General features: G+C 46.1%; 1 protein-coding gene across 3 annotated transcripts in view; it reads left to right on the forward strand.

Moving 5' to 3' along the window:
• Nucleotides 1-14,122, forward strand: part of HUS1 (HUS1 checkpoint clamp component) — a 109,904-nt gene that overhangs the window by 33,459 nt on the left and 62,323 nt on the right. The gene's annotated exons all lie outside the window — the stretch shown is intronic.

A 14,122-nucleotide genomic window follows, 5' to 3' on the forward strand; every position in this document is an offset into this window, starting at 1 on the left:
GAGAAATAAATCAAGTCCCAGTCCAATTATCTCAATCAGAGCTCGATTTATTAACAGAACCATGTTAGCTATGCCATTGTCATTCCAATTCTGAATAGTTCCCAGAATTCCACCTGTTCATCTTACATCTGACCCTCTGGAACCAGCTCCCCCCGGAGATTAGAATTGCCCCTACCCTCCTTGCCTTTCGTAAACTTTTTAAAACCCACCTCTGCCGTCAGGCATGGGGGATTTGAGATATCTCCCCCAAGCCTATACAGTTTATGCTTGGATGTTTGTATGTATGTTTTTTGCTTTTTAATAAGGGTTTTTTAGTGATTTTAAATTATTAGATTTGTTATACATTGTTTTATTGTTGTTGTGAGCCACCCCAAGTCTACGGAGAGGGGCGGCATACAAATCTAATAAATAAATCACCCACACCCACAGGTTCATCACGAGAACTAGTCCGTGTGCAGGCGCTTATCAACTTCCTCTTCTCTTCAATTGAGGCAGAACAAATGGTGACCTTGGCTTGGAGAAATGAATCTTTGGTTGTGTCTAGTAATTTTCCCCTCTGACTACTCACTACCCTCTTGTGTTGTGTCATGAAACCTTCAGCCTGACAATTAGTTTTGTCATCCTGCTGGTTTCTGTGATATACTTTGTGTTGATGGTGTTGTTGCTGCTGGCAGGTATGATGGTATCTTTCTTGTTCACATCTTGGCAGCCAATTTGGAATCCAATTTGTTTATGCAAAAACAACAAAAAATTTAAGGAACCCCCCCCCCAATCTTCATGTTATTCTTGCCCCAATCCACTTATTTAGCACAAGAGGTCCGAAAAAGAAAAGAGCAGGTTATAAAAAAATAAAAAGTAAAAAAAATAAAAATCTAAAGAAAAGAGAAGGAAAAAATAGGAGTCGGGAAAAATGTAAACATCTAAGAATCAATCTTTAGGCTCTTCTTGCCCTAATCCAATTATTTATCATACAAAATCTAAAAGCGAACAAAAATATATACAGTGCTACTTCGTCTTACGAACCCCTCGTCATATGAACCTTTCGAGATACGTACCCGGGGTTTAAGATTTCTTTGCCTCATCTTAAGAACTATTTCCGTCTTATGAACCTGAGCCTGGGTCCGTGGACTCTTTTACTGCACGTGCACTTTCTTACTGCCGCAAGGATTCCCCTGCCTTGTGACTGCCACCGCCAGGATTTCCCATTAGTTTCCTGTCCCCATCGGGATTCCCTGCCTCCTGACTGCCAGCCGATGCACCTGGGATTTTCTTTTGGCTTTCCAGCGGCAGGTCGGGATGCCCCCCTTCCTTCTCCTCTTGCCCAGCGGAAGGTGAAGCGCTGGGTGTGTGTGTGTCAGGCTGGCCCTCCTGCCCCCCCAAGCCGAACATGCAAAACCGGGCCGCCGCTGCCGCAGGAGGCTTGAGCCTCCGAGTCCTACCCGCACCTTCATCCTGCCCATCGCTCAGCCGGCAGGATCCTCAGTAGCCGGCCTGCAGAACCTGCCTCCCGAGCCCTCTTGCCTGGCGAGAGCACTAGGGGTGGGTGTCAGGCTCCAGGTCCGGAGTCATCCCTCCTGCCCCCAAGCTTCATACGAAGCCAAGCTTCCCAGGCAGCGGAAGCTGCTATGATGGCAAGGGGGGTGTCAGGAGTTCCTCCCCACAGTGTCCTTGCCCTCCCGATGGGTGGGGAGAAGCTCGGGGAGAAGCTCCTGATCCGCACACCCCTCACTTCCACAGCAGCCAGCTGGGAAGCTTGGCTTGGCCGGCACCCAGCCCTCCTGGCAGCAGCTTGCGATGCAGAGGCTCCCATGATCGCTGAGCCTGGGTCATCGGAATCCACACACGCATGCCCTTCTCTGCCTCCTCCTGCTGCTTTCCCTGACACTTTGTTTGCCTCCCACCAACTGTCCGTTTCCCCGACTCTCTGCTCCAGTCAGCTTCCCAGGTGCTGGCTTGAGCGAGCCATTCGCGTTGTCCCTATGGCACTCGGGACAGGGGGAGGGGGCTGGGTTGGATTGAATTAACCTCTTTCTCTCGATCATCTCCAGTTTTTTTTAAACTGGACACGAATTTGATTCCAAGGTGTAGATGCCGGAACATTTAGGAGTCAGAGTAAGGAAAGGAGGAAGTCGTTAAGAATGCACAGCGTCGGGATAGACAACCGGCAGACAAGGCAGCCCGCCCTGGGAATCCGAAGCCTCGCTGGCCTGGGTTGAATGAGCAGAGACTCCAATGTCTTGAGCTTGGCTGTTTTCATTAGAAGGGGAACTGTCAAAAAAAAAATCCTGCTCACTTTAGATTCGAAATAACGAAATTAGTGTTTCATTTTTTCTAAAGGGGGATTCTGGAGTTGGAAGCTTGTAGAAGAGGAATCTGACATTGCCAAGGCGCCAAAAAAAAAAATCAAATCAAATTGTCGCCCTGAATCATGGTGTCAATTCAAAAGCAACTCCAAATGACTCTGCAGCTTCGGAGAAAAAAGGGGGGAGGTCTCATAATCAACCACAACTGTAAAGAACCTCTGCAAATTGGTGTTTTTGTTTTAATCACTCGCGATGGCCAGGCGCACACACACACGCCGCCCAACGAGCTGCTGATTCCCCCTTTCTGTTTCTTCTTTTGTTGCTTTGAAAATGCCAGACCGTAAATTGCCAGCGTTTTCGCCGAGGGAAAAGGAGAAAGCGAAAGGGAGGGGGGGGTGTTGGTTTCCATAATCTCGCTTTGCTCAACCATCCACTTACATACCCACCCATTTAAGCCTTTCACTGCTACTCCGGACTGTTCCAGGAAGAAGGAGAGGGGGGCTGGGAAGGGAGTTCCCTCGAATGACAATCAAGGACATCAAATTAGTCTTTGCAACTGACAAAGTTGCTGTGTGTTTCCGCCCCCCCCCCCTTCTCTTTCTCCATGCAAAGCTCTGCAATGCAAAGCCAGTCACCCGGGTGACCTGATTCTCTCTCCACTTTCGTCTTCTCCTTTTCCCTCATTGAAATCGCAGGCAATTTATGGTCTGGCATTTTCTTTCTGTCTCTCTCCTTCCTTAATTCATCCTTCTTTCTTCTCTCCCCCCTTTCTTTTTCTGTCTGCCTTCCTGCCTTCCTTCCTACCATCTTTCTGTCTTCCTTCCTTCCTTCCTTCCTAACTAACTTCCTCCTTCCTTCCTTCCTTCCTTCCTTCCTTTCCTTCTTTTATTTCCTTCTGTCTCTCTTTCTATCTATCTTTCTCCCTCCTCCTCTTCCCTCGGCACTTATTGTTCTATTGCCTCTCTTTCCTCCCCCCCTTTTTAATTTTGCGGGGAAGCCAAGGTGACAGAGGGAGGAAGGGTAGGAGGGGGCAGTTTCCTGTCTCTTTCCCCTCCCGTTCACTCGGGACCGGCGGATAAGAATCACACACCAGCGCCTCTCTTCCTGCGCTCTCCCTCCCACTGTCTCTCCGCCAGTGGAAGTCAGCGGCAAAGGGTGGGGGGGATTAGTTCACTTTGGCAGCAGCGAGAAGGAAGGGAGTCCTGCCTGCCCAGCATGCGCATTAACCAGGCGCGAGAGAGCGAAAAAGGCAGCATCAAAAGTTGGGCTCCCATTTCCCCCCCCTTCTCGGTTCCGGGACTTCGGCTGTTTCTTTTACCCAGCTTTCTGTCTTCGCATCTGCCCGAGTCACCTTCGCAGCTGCAGTCGCCGTTGGCCTCGGGCCAAGGCGATCCACCCGAGGGAGAAAACTTTTGTTTGCTTCCTTCCTTCCTTCCAGCAGTTCCAGAGGACAGCCCCCCACCGCCCGCTCCGGCTGGGATTGCAGCAAGGAATCCCAGAGAGGGGGGAGGTACCTCCATGCACACAGTCGCCTTCCTTTGCGATCACTGCCTGCTTGGAGCGCTCACCACTGCCAGGTCCGGTAATTTTCTTGCAGCAAGGAATCCTTCCAAAAGAAAAATACCAGAGCTGGTGGTAGTGGCTTCATGGTCACACGCACAGCCCTGGCTTCGATCCCATCCAAGCCCCTGGGAATAGGGTGGGGGAGCCTAGCAATAAAAGAGCTGCACAATGCCAAAGCCTTTCCGTCTGAGCTGCAGGCTTTGCGAGGAGGAAATAGACCACTTTCGATGAGAGAACAAAGACAGGAAAGGAAGCAAGCAAACAAGCAAGCAAGCAAATGTTTTCTTGCTCAGGTGGACCACCTCGGCCCGAGGCAAACAGCGGCTGCGGCTGTGAAGGTGACTCGGGCAGATGCAAAGGCAGAAAGCTGGGTAAAAGAAACAGCCGAAGTCCCGGAGCCGAGGAAGGGGGAAAGAAATGGGAGGCCAACTCTCGACGCTGCCTTTTTCGCTCTCTCACACCTGGTTTACGCGCACGCTGGGCAGGCAGGACTCCCCTCCTTCTTGCCCCTGCTGAAGTGAACTAATCCCCCCCACCCTTTGCCGCTGACTTCCACTGGCGGAGAGATGGAGGGAGGGAGAGCGCAGGGAGAGAGGCGCTGGTGTGTGACTCTCATCTGCCAGTCCCGAGTGAACAGGAGGGGAAAGAGACAGGAAATGGCCCCCTCCTACCCTTCCTCCCTCTGTCACCTCGGCTTCCCCACAAAATTAAAAAGGGGGGAGGAAAGAGAGGCAATGGAACGATAAGCGCTGAGGGAAGAGGAGGGAGGGAGAGAGAAAGAAAGATAGAAAGAGAGACAGAAAGAAATAAAAGAAGGGAAGGAAAAGGAAGGAAGGAAACAAAGAAAGAAATTAGTAAGTTAGGAAGGATGGAAGACAGAAAGATGGCAGGAAGGAAGGCAGGAAGGCAGACAGAAAAAAAAGGGGGATTGCTCGTTCAACCCAGGCCAGTGAGGCTTTGGATTCCCAGGGTGGGCTGCCTTGCTTGCCGATTGCCCATCGCGATGCTGTGCATTCTTAACGACTTCCTCCTTTCCTTTCCTCCTTTTCCTCCTCCTTTCCTCCTAAGTGTTCTGGCATCTACGCCTTGGAATCAAATTCATGTCCAGTTTTAAAAAAGAGGTTAATTCAATCCAGCCCAGCTGCCTCCCCCTGTCCCGAGTGCCGTAGGGACAATGTGAATAGCTCACTGAAGCCAGCACCTGGGAAGCTGACTGGAGCAGTGAGTCGGGGAAGCAGACAGTCGGCGGGAGTTAAGCAAAGTGCTGGGGAAAGCAGCAGGAGGAGGCGGAGGAGGCAGAGAGGGGCGTGCGTGTGTGGATTCCGACGACCCTGGCTTGGCGATCTTGAGAGCCTCCGTGTCGCAAGCGGCTGCCAGGAGGGCTGGGTGCCGACCTAGCCAAGCTTCCCAGCTGGCTGCTGTGGAGGTGAGGGGTGCGTGGCATCAGGAGCTTCACCTCGAGCTTCTCCCTACACATTGGGAGGGCAAGGACACCACGGGGAGAAACTCCTGACACCCCCCTCGCCACCACAGCAGCTTCCGCTGGCTGGGAAGCTTGGCTTCCTACGAAGCTTGTGGGGGCAGGAGGGGTGATTCTGGACCTGGAGCCTGACACTCACCCCCAGCGCTTTGTCGCAGAAAACTTTCAAGGAGGGTGGGAACCCCACCTGTTGACAAGCCACAAGGCAGCTTCCCGCATGTGTGAATGCACCCATAAGGCTCCCTCCAGGCAGCCTTCACTGTCTCTCCCCCCCTCCTCCACCCGCCCCCCCGAACAAAGATACGACTGCCAGCAGCAATGAGGCAAAAGAGGTAAATTTTGGGCTTGCACGTATTAATCACTTTTCCATTGATTCCTATGGGAAACATTGTTTCATCTTATGAACATTTCACCTTATGAACCCCCTCCCGGAACCAATTAAGTTTGTAAGACAAGGTATCACTGTATATATAAGGAAGAAGAAGGAAACAACAGCAAAAAAAAGAAGAAAAGGCAATATATGTGTTCAATCTTCAGGTTTTTCTAACCCTAATCCATTGCCCGTAAACGTGGTACAGTAGAAAAATAAATATTACTGCATATTTAAAAATTATCCCTTCAAAATGTCTTTTAGAAAAAAAATATCATCAGATGTTGAATGACCAAGTATTTCTGTTTAAAAAGAAATCAGAATTCAAATATGCTGCTGTTCCCCATTCAAAGTTAAATGATAACACACTGAGTCAAAATAAGATACATTAACGTACTCCGCAGCTGCACTCCAGAAGAATGAAAAAAATATCCAAAAGTATCCAAAAGTAACACTAGATGTCATAGTGTTTAAAATACTACAGCATATACTGGGCTGCTGTTCCTAAGCTGATGAAACCGAGCCGACACAGTAACGAAAGGATTTTAAAGTAAGTTTGAAGTCATAATACTTTTAATTTTCTTATATATTTTTATATTTTTATATTAACTTATTAACTTAATCAATCTATTTTAATCAAATGGGGGGGGTTAATTGATGCATAACTGGGGTGGGTGCAATAATGTGTATGAGATGAGTGATTGGTATGAGTGGGATGGCTGGAGTGGGTGGGGTTATGCTAGGGATGGGATGAATGGGAATAGTATGAATGATATATTTGGGCCACCTGACGCCGGAGAGGCGGGAGGAGAAGGGGCACTGATCTCTGGGGTGGCAGAGGGTCGGAATATCCCGGTGTTGCTGGGGAGAGGTAGATATGGCAGGAGCCACGGAGTTAGCCGTTCCAGGGGAACGAGGGATCGCTGTCTAATAACTATTCCTTGTTCCGGCTCCGTGAGCTCAACCCAGGGCACTGGTGATGAGTGTAACTCTGGCCCTGTGCTCAGGTTGCTGCTGCTCAATGCCAGGTCGGTGGTAAATAAAGCTCTCCTCATCCGGGATTTAATCCTGGATGAGGAGGCCGACCTGGCATGTGTAACTGAAACCTGGCTGGGCCCGGAGGGAGGAGTTCCTCTCTCGGAAATCTGCCCAGCTGGGTTTCAGATATGGCATCAACCTCGACCCCAGGGAAGGGGGGGAGGAGTGGCTATTATAGCCAGGGAGAGCCTTTGCCTGCGTAGGCTCGTTGCTCCGGAGATTGCGGGTTGCGAGTCCCTCCTTGTGAAGTTGGACTTAGGGGTTCAGGTGGGCTTGTTTCTCACGTACCTGCCTCCCAGCTGCGTGTCAAAAGCCCTGCCTGTGCTGCTCGAGGAGGTAGCCGGGCTGGCGGTGGAGTTCCCCGGACTTATTGTCCTGGGGGACTTCAACCTGCCATCGCTCGGCGAAACCTCTGGGTTGGCACAGGAGTTCATGGCCACCATGACAGCCATGGACCTGACTCAAGTAGTACAGGGTCCGACTCACGAGGGAGGGCACGCACCTGACATGGTATTCCTTTCCGAGCAACTGAGTAATGGTCTGAGACTAAGGGGCTTAGAAGCATTGCCTTTGTCATGGTCAGACCATTTCCTACTATGGCTTGACTTCCTGGCTCCAATCCTTCCCCGCAGGGAGGCGGAACCAATTAAGATGTTCCGCCCCAGACGCCTGATGGACCCAGAGGGCTTTCAGACAGTGCTTGCGGTTATTTCAGAGGCACTCATCCACAGTTCGGCGGAGTCTCTTGCGGAGGCCTGGAACAAGGCTGCAGCGGAGGCTCTTGACCGGATTGCGCCTCTGCGACCTCTCTGTGGCGCTAGACCCCATAGAGCTCCATGGTTCAACGAGGAGCTCCAGGAGTTGAAATGCCAGAAGAGACGTCTAGAGAAGCGATGGAGGAAGAGTAGGTCTGAATCTGATCGAACACTTGTAAGAGCTTTTATTAAGACTTACAAAGTGGCGCTCAAGGTGGCAAGATGCGCGTACCATGCCGCCTTAATTGCATCAGCGGAATCCCGCTCGGCCGCTCTGTTTAGGGTGACCCGCTCCCTTCTCAACCAGGGGGGAGTTGGGGAGCCCTTGCAGAGTAGTGCCGAGGATTTTAACACGTTTTTCGCTGATAAAATCGCTCAGATCCGGGCTGATCTCGACTCCAATTGGAAAACAGAGTCGACTGACAACGAGTCAGTCGAGGTGACCGGGGCATGTACTTGTCTACCTGTCTGGGAAGAGTTTGATCTGGTGACCCCTGATGAAGTGGACAAGGCCATTGGAGCTGTGAGTTCCGCCACCTGTTTACTGGATCCGTGTCCCTCCTGGTTGGTCTCGGCCGGCAGGGAGGTGACACGGAGCTGGGTCCAGGAGATTACCAACGCTTCCTTGGGGAGGGGAATTTTTCCAACACTCTATAAAGAAGCTCTCGTGCGCCCCCTCCTCAAGAAGCCTTCCCTGGACCCAGCCGTACTTAATAACTATCGTCCAGTCTCCAACCTTCCCTTTATGGGGAAGGTTGTTGAGAAGGTGGTGGCACTCCAGCTCCAACGGTCCTTGGAAGAAGCCGATTATCTAGGTCCCCAGCAGTCGGGTTTCAGGCCCGGTTACAGCACGGAAACTGCTTTGGTCGCGTTGATGGATGATCTCTGGCAGGCCCGGGACAGGGGTTTATCCTCTGTCCTGGTGCTTCTTGACCTCTCAGCGGCTTTCGATACCATCGACCATGGTATCCTTCTGCACCAGCTGGAGGGGTTGGGGGTGGGAGGCACTGTTCTCCAGTGGTTCTCCTCCTACCTCTCCGGTCGGTCGCAGTCGGTGTTAGTGGGGGGTCAGAGGTCGACTCCGAGGTCTCTCCCTTGTGGGGTGCCTCAGGGGTCGGTCCTCTCCCCCCTGCTATTTAATGTCTACATGAAACCGCTGGGTGAGATCATCCAAGGGCATGGGGTGAGGTATCATTAGTACGCTGATGATACCCAGCTTTACATCTCCACCCCATGTCCAGTCAACGAAGCAGTGGAAGTGATGTGCCGGTGTCTGGAGGCTATTGGGGCCTGGATGGGTGTCAACAGACTCAAACTCAACCCGGATAAGATGGAGTGGCTGTGGGTTTTGCCTCCCAAGGACAATCCCTTCTGTCCGTCCATTACCCTGGGGGGGGAATCATTGACCCCCTCGGAGAGGGTCCGCAACTTGGGCGTCCTCCTCGATCCACAGCTCACATTAGAGAACCATCTTTCAGCTGTGGCAAGGGGGGCATTTGCCCAGGTTCGCCTGGTGCACCAGTTGCGGCCCTATTTGGACCGGGACTCATTGCTCACAGTCACTCATGCCCTCATCACCTCGAGGTTCGACTACTGTAATGCTCTCCACATGGGGCTACCTTTGAAAAGTGTTCGGAAACTTCAGATCGTGCAGAATGCAGCTGCGAGAGCGGTCATGGGCTTACCTAGGTATGCCCATGTTTCACCATCACTCCGCAGTCTGCATTGGCTGCCGATCAATTTCCGGTCACAATTCAAAGTGTTGGTTATGACCTTTAAAGCCCTTCATGGCACTGGACCAGAATACCTCCGAGACCGCCTTCTGCCACACGAATCCCAGCGACCTATTAGGTCCCACAGAGTGGGCCTTCTCCGGGTCCCGTCAACTAAACAATGTTGGTTGGCGGGCCCCAGGGGAAGAGCCTTCTCTGTGGCGGCCCCGACCCTCTGGAACCAACTCCCCCCAGAGATTAGAACTGCCCCTACCCTCCCTGCCTTCCGTAAACTCCTTAAAACCCACCTTTGTCATCAGGCATGGGGGAACTGAAACACCTCCCTCAGGCATGTACAATTTATGTATGGTATGTTTGAGTGTGTGTTAGCAAAATGGGGTTCCTTTTTAAAATATTTTAAATTATATTTGGATTTGTTATGAATTGTTATGTTGTGCTGTGAGCCGCCCCGAATCTGCGGAGAGGGGCGGCATACAAATCTAAATAATAAATAAATAAATAAATAAAATCTGGACAGAGAACTAAGAAACGTGCTGGAGTGAGAGGAACTGGTGCTGGTGAGTGATTTGGCTGACTGGAGTTTGTATTGTTTTTCTTCATTTTTAAACGGGAACAAAAGTTTGGGGGAAAATGGAGAGGAAGCAGCTAATTGGCAATTGGAAACAATAGCGGAAAGTTTCTGGAAAGACAATAAAAGCCAAAGATTGAGGATTTTAAAATTTGTTTATTGGATCATTAAATTATTTTTATGAATTTTAGCAATTAGTTTTAATCAGCTGAGAAAATTAAGCTTTTATTATATAAATAAGTTTAAAATATTTTTTCTGTGGAGTTAATAAGATTGCCACCTGCTGGTTGGAGGAATAATGATAGGAGAAGATTTGTTGGACATATAGTCTGTTTTTCGACCTTGGCTTTTGGAACACTTTATCTATGCTGATTGTGACTGTGAACTTTCTTAATTATTTTCATCTGGAGGCTACAACATCTTGAAGAGGAAAATTTATATTGTTATACAATAATTATTTTATAGAACTGCAGAAACATGTGGGCATTACAGATTCTATTTGCAGCACAGAAATTGAACTGAGGAAGGGGATTAAATATTTTAAAATAATAATAATAAAAAAATAAAAGCAAGAAAGTAAAAGGAGAACTGAAATAAGAAGGAGCAGATGGGAGGACATTTGGACAATGATAAAACTACAAATTTACAAGACTGATAAATGGATACTTAATTATTAATTGAACTACCAATTAAAATGTGAGATAGCCTATATTTGTAATATTGAAAGGAGAAGGAACAGGTAAAAGAAGACTTAGATAATGATAAATTTATAACTGTATAAGTTTCTTAAACGGATTTGTAGAGACAATTTTGAACTTATTATTTGAACTATAAGGTTACTATAATGTGAGTTATAATGGTAAAGAAAAACGGGGAAAGGGAAAAGGGATATAATAAAGCTATGATTATTAAAGGAGGATTAACAAGGGAAAAACAAAGAGTACTGATTATGATTAATATATTTTTTGGGAAAGTATCTGGGACATCAATTGAATAGATTAGGGAAGATTGTTATTTTCAGAAATACGATGAAAACAAATAGATGAAAGATTATTATACTGAGATGATTAGTGAAAATTAGATTAGGGATTATTATTATATTGGGCGTGATAGATATATAGATATATAGAGTAGGGAAACGTATTACATTGGGAATGCCAATGAAATTGAATAGACTAGGGAAGAGAAGTAAATTTGGAACTTTCCTCGAAAAGAGCAGTTTTATTAAAATGAGGGTTTAAAAAACATGAATTAGATAAGTAAGAATATAAAAAATGGGCTGAAGCACTGTGGCATGGTTTTAGTAGAAAAAAGCAAATAGCCAAAGGAAATAGCATTTTGAACCCAAATGAGAACAGCAAACCATCTTTAAAATTCAGATGACAAAATTGGAAAAGGAGGTGGCACAAGATCAATGATGTATACCATAGAAACATAGAAACATAGAAACATAGAAGTCTGACGGCAGAAAAAGACCTCATGGTCCATCTAGTCTGCCCTTATACTATTTTCTGTATTTTATCTTAGGATGGATATATGTTTATCCCAGGCATGTTTAAATTCAGTTACTGTGGATTTAGCAACCACGTCTGCTGGAAGTTTGTTCCAAGGATCTACTACTCTTTCAGTAAAATAATATTTTCTCATGTTGCTTTTGATCTTTCCCCCAACTAACTTCAGATTGTGTCCCCTTGTTCTTGTGTTCACTTTCCTATTAAAAACACTTCCCTCCTGGACCTTATTTAACCCTTTAATATATTTAAATGTTTCGATCATGTCCCCCCCTTTTCCTTCTGTCCTCCAGACTATACAGATTGAGTTCGTTAAGTCTTTCCTGATACGTTTTATGCTTAAGACCTTCCACCATTCTTGTAGCCCGTCTTTGGACCCGTTCAATTTTGTCAATATCTTTTTGTAGGTGAGGTCTCCAGAACTGAACACAGTATTACAAATGTGGTCTCACCAGCGCTCTATATAGCGGGATCATAATCTCCCTCTTCCTGCTTGTTATACCTCTAGCTATGCAGCCAAGCATCCTACTTGCTTTCCCTACCGCCTGACTGCACTGTTCACCCATTTTGAGACTGTCAGAAATCACTACCCCTAAATCCTTTTCTTTTGAAGTATTTGCTAACACAGAACTGCCAATACAATACTCAGATTGAGGATTCCTTTTCCCCAAGTGCATTATTTTACATTTGGAAACATTAAACTGCAGTTTCCATTGCTTTGACCATTTATCTAGTAAAGCTAAATCATTTACCATATTACAGACGCCTCCAGGAATATCAACCCTATTGCACACTTTAGGGTCATCGGCAAATAGGCAAAACTTCCCTACCAAACCTTCCCCTATGTCACTCACAAACATATTAAAAAGAATAGGACCCAGAACAGACCCTTGTGGCACACCGCTTGTAACCTGACTCTGCTCAGAATACTCGCCATTAACAATAACTCTTTGATGTCTACGCTTCAGCCAGCTGCAAATCCATTGAACTATCCAGGGATTAAGTCCAATACCAAACAAAACAGATTAAAAATTAAGAATTTTGATTAAGAATTTGGCAATTGATACTATATTGTATTGTATTTTAATTTGAAGGTATGTGAATCTGTATTTCTGTAAGGTGTAGAGGAAAGAAATAAAAAATTTCTACCCCGCCCCCCCAAAAATCCAGTCAACAAACAAACAACATTTGCATAGAGGAAAGTAAACATTGGGGTATTCCAGGTTTACATTTTAACCCCAGTACTTTTTAACATCCTCATAAACTATTTGAACGAAGGAATAGAAAGGAAACTTATCAAATATGCAGTCGACACTAAACTGGCAGGAATAGCCAACATCCCCGAAGGTATGTTCAAAGTCCAGATAAATCTTGACAGACTTTAGCAAAAAATCAACACAATCCTAGATTACATTAATGGAGGGATAGAATTAAAATCACTTAAAGTATTAGTACTGCTTTTTAAAGTCTTAGTAAGACCACACTTAGAATACTGCACCCAGTTTTGCTCATCATATTATTAAAAAGATATAGAGACTTTGGAAAGAGTGCAAAAGAGAGCAACAAAGATTATTGGGCTGGAGGCTGAAACTTAAAGAGCAGCAGGAATTGGGTATGTCTAGTCTAGAGAAAAGGACTGGGGTGACATAACAGTGTTCCAATATTTGAGGGACTGCCAGAAAGAAAGAGGTCAACCTATTTTCCAAAGTACCAAAAGGCAAAACAAGAAACAGTAGCGAGAAGCAAGCTAGAACTAAGGAAAAATTTCCTGACAAATAATTAATCATTGTCACTGCTTGCCTTCAAAAGTTGTGGGTTAGCTGCTTCGAGTCTTCAGAGAGGGGCGGCATATAAATCTAATAAATAAATAAATAAATTGGAGATTTAAGAAGACACTGGACCATCATTTGTCTGGAATGGCATAGGGTCTTTTCTTTTAGCAGGGGACTTGATTAGAGCAGGTGTGTCAAACTGGCAGCCATGGGCCGGATTCCTCGTATCCATCCCAGCTCTGCGAAGGGGGAAAATGTTGCAAAATATAATATGATAGTAATGTGTTACAGCAAGTTTGACACCATAGACTGGAAGTTATAGGTCTCTAAAGTCCATTCTACCCTTATTCTTTTGGTGATTGTTACACTGATTATGTAACAGGTTACTGTGATTATGTAACAAATTCTGAATCCATAGCAGCAAATCATGCAAACAATGACAGCATAATGTACCATTGGTTGAATTTAAAGCAGCTTTCTTCTCCCATTCTTCATTGCATTCAGATGGTAACATTAATTTCTTGTCACTGCAGATTAGTAGCAGGGGCAGAAAATTTGGAGGGAATCTGATGGTCATTGACTTGTATTTTATACATCTCTGTTCTGGAGATTTATTGAATCTATGCATGTGCTAGCAAAGTAGAGTTGAATATTTTATTTAATAGATGGCATAGGATTGTATAAAATATTGAGATTAAAATTCCTTTTTATTCAAATTTACGGTTTTATTTGGAAAAAAATAGCTTTTGTTAAACCATAGAAAGGATTATAGTCAGACTCTATAATATTTTGTTGTGAGACTTTATTGTGTGTTAGAAGATTCTAACAAATGAAAGTGTTAATATTTTCCATATGTATTGTTTGTTTAACTAGCTGTTATTTACTGTGGTTTGTTACTACCTGGTCTGTTTTTAGACGTATATGAATTAATACTTTTAACCATACTGAATTTGTTTGATAGTTTATATAAGTAAAATCACAGGATTACATTCATGACTATAGCAGTCACCTTACTTATACTTACTTATC

The sequence above is a fragment of the Erythrolamprus reginae genome, chromosome Z (genome assembly GCF_031021105.1).
Source record: "Erythrolamprus reginae isolate rEryReg1 chromosome Z, rEryReg1.hap1, whole genome shotgun sequence".
NCBI lineage: Eukaryota > Metazoa > Chordata > Lepidosauria > Squamata > Dipsadidae > Erythrolamprus > Erythrolamprus reginae.